This window comes from Acomys minous, assembly GCF_964271855.1.
Source record: "Acomys minous genome assembly, chromosome: 1".
NCBI lineage: Eukaryota > Metazoa > Chordata > Mammalia > Rodentia > Muridae > Acomys > Acomys minous.
The window spans coordinates 84521086-84526275 of NC_140483.1; positions in this window are offsets into that span (position 1 = coordinate 84521086).

Consider the following 5190-nt stretch of genomic DNA (forward strand, 5'->3'; position numbering starts at 1 on the left):
CACCAAGACCCTAGCTAAATTTTTCCCACGTTTTGGGCGCAGAGTACATAGCTGAACTTGATGTGCATTCGGGTACTGAGATACCAGCTGGACTCTGTACAGTTTGGGAGCAGAGACCTTAGCTGAATTAGGTGTGTGATTTGGGCACAGATTCCCTAGCTAAACTTGGCGCGGTGTGGTGTGCCTGAGATTCTGGCTGAACTCAAATTGCAGAGTGGGCCCAGAATCCCTAGCTGATTTGCGCAGTCTAATTGGGCACAGAGTCCCTAGCTGAATTGTGCACGTGGTTTGGGCAAAGATTCTGTAGCAGAACTTGTCATGAAGTTGCGGCCCTGAGACACTGGCTGGACTGTGCATGCAATTTGGTCCCAGAGTCACTACCTCAATTGGGTGAATGTTTTGTGGGCCAAGTACCTTGCTGAACTGGGAGCGCTGCTTGGGTGCAGTTTGCCTAGCTGAACTTGGCAAGTAATCTCAGCCCTGAGACTCTGGCTGGACTCTTCACACAGTTTGGGCCCAGAATCCAGAATGCAGAGTCCCTAGCTGAATTGGGCATGCAATTTGAGCGCATATTCTCTAGGTAAATTGGATGCTGGGTCCTGGTCCTGAGATACTGTTTGGACTCAGAGCGCAGTTTGAGCCCAGAGTCCCTAGCTGTATTGTGGGCACAGTTTGGGCTCAGAGTCCCTAGCTGAACTTGGCAAACGGTCCTGGCCCTGATACTCTGGCTAGACAGAGAATGCAGTTTGGGTGTAAAGTCCCCAGCTGAATTTGGCGTGTCATTTGGGTGCAGAGTTCCTAGCTGTACTTGGTGTGCGGTCATGGGCATAAAACTCTTACTGGACTTGGTGCACAGTTTAGACCCAGAGTCCCTAGCTGAATCAGGCATGCAATTTAAGCACAAATTCCCTACCTGAATTGGGCGCTGGGTCCTGGTCCTAAGATACTGGTTGGACTCAGAGAGCAGTATGAGCCCTGAGACCCTAGCTGTATTGTGACTCCAGTTTAGGCTCAGTGTCCCTAGCTTAACTTGGCAAACGTTTTTGGCGCTGATACTCTGGTGGGACATAGCGCACACTGTGGGGGAAGATACCCTACCTACATTGGGTGTGAGGTTTGGGCGCCAAGTCCCTCGTTAAACTTGGCTAGGGATGGCATCCCTGAGACTCTGGCTGTACTCAGATCACAGAGTGGACACAAAGTCCTTAGCTGAATTAGGCATTCGATTTGGGCTCAGAGTCCCTAGCTGAATTTGGTGCGTGGTTGTGGCTCTGAGACTTTGGCTGGACTGGGCTCACAGTTTGGTCCCATAGTACCTAGATGAGTTGGGTGCGTGTTTGGAGCGCAGAGTCCTTAGCTGAAATGGTGCACAGTTTTTGGCACAGAGTCCCTAGATGAATTGAGTGTACAGTTTGGGCACCAAGTCCCTAGATAAATTTTTCACGTGTTTGGGTGCAGAGTCGCTTTCTGTACTTGGTGCATGGTCCTGGCCCTGAGACTCTAGCCAGACTAGCCATGCAGTTTGGTTGCAGAGTACCTAGCTGAATTGGGCACATTTTTGGGCTCAGAGTCCCTAGCTGAATTGGGCATGTGATTTGAGCTCAAATTCCTTGCTGTATTTGGCACAGGGTCCTGGCCCTCAGATACTGGCTGGGCTTGGTGTGCAACTTGAGCCCAGAGTCACTAGTTGAATTGTGGTTGAAGTTTGGGCCCAGAATCACTAGCTGAACTCAATGCACTGTCCTTGCCATGATACTCTGGCTGAACCTGGGGCACAGTTTGGTCTCAGACTCCGCAGCTGAATTGGGCATGTGGTTTCGTTGCTAAGTCCTTATCTGAACTTAGCAAGTGGTCCCAGCCATGAGACTCTGGCTGGACTTGGTGCACAGTTTAGACCCAGAGTCCCTAGCTGAGCTCTTCACGCAGTTTGGGCACAGAGTTGCTAGCTGAATTTGGAGCAGTTTGGGCGCCATGTCTCTAGCTGAATTTAGTGCAGGTTTGGGCCCAAAGTCCCTAGCTGAACTTGGGGCATGGTCCTTGCACTGAGACTCTGGCTAGACTCAGATCACAGAGAGGACCCAGAGTGTGTAGCTAAATTGTGGGTTCAGTTTGGGCCCAGAGTCTCTAGCTGAACTTGGCACCCTGTCCTGGCACTGATATTCTGGCTGACCATGACATGCAATTTGGGTGTAGAGACCCTAGGTGAATTGGGAACACAGTTTGGGCACAGATTACCTAGCTAAACTTGTTCCACGGTCTCTGCCCTGAGACTCTGGCTGGACTGGGTACACAATTTGTGCCCACAATCTCTAGCTGACTTGAGTGTGTTTTTTGGCAGAGTCCTTAGCTGAACTGGCATGAAGTTTTGGTGCAGATTCCCTTGAAGAATTGATCACACAGTTTGGGCGCCAAGTCCCTAGCTGAATTTTTCAGGTGCTTTGGGTGCAGAGTCCGTAGGTGAATTTGGCACAGGGTGTCGTCCTGGAGACTCTGGCTGAACTCAGATCGCAGACTGGACCCAGAGTCCCTAGCTGAATTGTGCAGACGATTTGGGCACAGAGTCCTTAGCTGAACTTGGCACATGGTCATGACACTGATACTCTGGCTGGACTGGGCTCAGTTTGTTCACAAATTCCCTAGCTGAACTTGACGCAAAGTCTTGGCCCTGAGGCTGTGGCTGGACTGGACGCACAGTTTGGTCCCAGAGTCCCTAGATGAATTGTGTGGCTATTTCGGGCACAGAGTCCCTAGCTGAACTGTGTGTGTAGTATGGGCACAGAGTCCATAGCTGAATTGAGCACACAGTTTTGGCGCCAAGTCAATAGATGAATTTTTCATGTGGTTTGGGTACAGAGTCCCTAGATGAACTTTGCATACAGTCCTGGCCCTGATACTCTGGCTGGGCATGGCACGCAGTTTGGGGGCAGAGACCCTAGTGATTTGGGTGTGTGGTTTGGGCTCAGATTCAATAGCTGAACTTGGCGCATGGTCCCTAGGTGAATCACACATGCAGTTTGAGTGCAAATTCCCTACCTGAATTGGGCGCTGGGTCCTGGACCTTAGATACTGGCTGGTCTCTGTGCGCAGTTTGAGCCCAGTTTCCCTAGCTGAATTGTGGGCACAGTTTGGGCCCAGAGTCCCTAGCTGAACTTGGTGCACGGTCCTGAGGCTAATATTCTGGCCGGACATATCGCACAGTTTGCGGGGGAAAGACACTACCTGAATTGGGTGTGAGGTTTGGGCGCCAAGTCCCTAGCTGAACTTGGCTAAGGATGGCATCCCTGAGACTCTGACTGGCCTCGGATCACAGAGTGGACCCAGAGACCATAGCTGAATTGTGCACTCGATTTGGGAATAGAGTCCCTAGCTGAATTGGACACATGGTTTGGGCTCAGATTCCCTATCTGACCATAGTGCGTGGTCCCAGCCATGAGACTGTGGCTGGACTTTGTGCACAGTTTAGACCCAGAGTCCCTAGCTGAGCTCTGCATACAGTTTGGGTACAGAGTTGCTAGCTGAATTTGGAGCACAGTTTGGGCACCATGTATCTAGCTGAATTTAGTGCAAGTTTTGGGCATGCAGTTTGGGGGTAGAGACCCTAGATGAATTGGGCACACAGTTTGGGCGCAGATTGCCTAGCTAGACTTGGCCCACTGTCTCTGCCCTGAGACTCTGGCTGAACTCAGATCACAGAGAGGACTGAGAGTCCATAGCTGAATTGTGTATTTGATTTCTGCATAGAGTCAATAACTGAATTGGTCATGCAGTTTGAACTCGGATTCCCTAGCAGAACTTGGTGCACAGCCTCAGCCTTGAGAATCGGGCTGGACTGGGCATGCAGTTTGGGCACAGTGTCCCTAGCTAAATTGGATGTGTGGTTTGGGCACAGATTTCTTAGCTGATCTTGCATGCCGTTTGGGCACCAAGTCGCTAGCTGAATTTTTTTCACAGTTTGGGCAAAGAGTACATAGCTGAACTTGGTGAGCAATCCTAGCAATGAGATACTGGCTGGACTCCACAAAACTTGGGAGCACAGACCCTAGCTGAATTGGGCGTGCGGTTTGGGCCCAGAGACCCTAGCTGAACTTGATGCGGGGTGGCATTACTGAGATTCTGGCTGAACTTGGATCGCAGCAGGGAGCAGCTAGGGAGTCCCTAGCTGAATTTGGGCATGCAGTTTAGGTGCAGATTCCCTAGCAGAACATCGTGCTTGGTCTCGGTCCTGAGACTCTGGATGAACTAGCCATGCAGTTTGGCCCCAGAGTATCTAGGTGAACTGGGTGCACTTTTGGGCATATTTTTGGGTGCAGTGTCCCTAGCTGAATTGGGCATATGATTTGAGCAAAAATTCCCTAGCTGAATTTGTCACGTGGTCCTGGTCCTGAGTTACTGGCTGGACTCAGTGCTCAGTTTGAGCCCGGAGTCCCTAGCTGAATTGTGGGAGAAATTTGGGCCCAGAATCCCTAGCTGAACTTCTCACGCGTTTCTGGCTCTGAGACTCTGGCTGGAATGGGTGCACAGTTTGGGCCCAGTGTCCCTAGATGAATTGGGTGCATGTTTTGGGCACAGATTCCTTAGCTGAACTGGTGCAGAGTTTTGGCATTGAGTTTCTAGATGAAATGAGCTCACACTTTGGACACAAAATCTCTAGCTGAATTTTTCATGTGCTTTGGGCGCAGAGCCCTTTTCTGTATTTTGCACATGCAGTGGCCCTGAGACTCTGGCTGGACTAGAGGCACAGTTTGGTCCCAGAGTCCCTAACTGAGTTGTGGGTACAGTTTGGGCCCAGAATCTGAAGGTGAACTTGGCACATGGTCCTGGCCCTGATATTCTGGTTGGACATGGCTCACAGTTTGGGCACAGAGTTGCTAGCTGAATTGGGTGCCCAGTTTGGGCGCCATATCCCTAGCTGAATTTTACACGCGGTTTCCTCAAAGTGAGTCCCTAGCTGAATTGGGCATATAGTTTGGGTGCCAAGTCACTAGCTGTATATTGCACAGGGTGGGTACAGAGTCCCTAGGCCTTGGCACTGAGACTTTGGGTGAACTGTGAACAATTTTGAGGCTGAGTCCATAGCTGAGCTTGGTGTGAGGTGGCATCCCTGAGACTCTGGCTGAACTCATATCACAGAGTGGACCTATAGTTTCTAGCTGAATTGTGCATTCGATTTGGGTGCAGAGTCCATAGCTG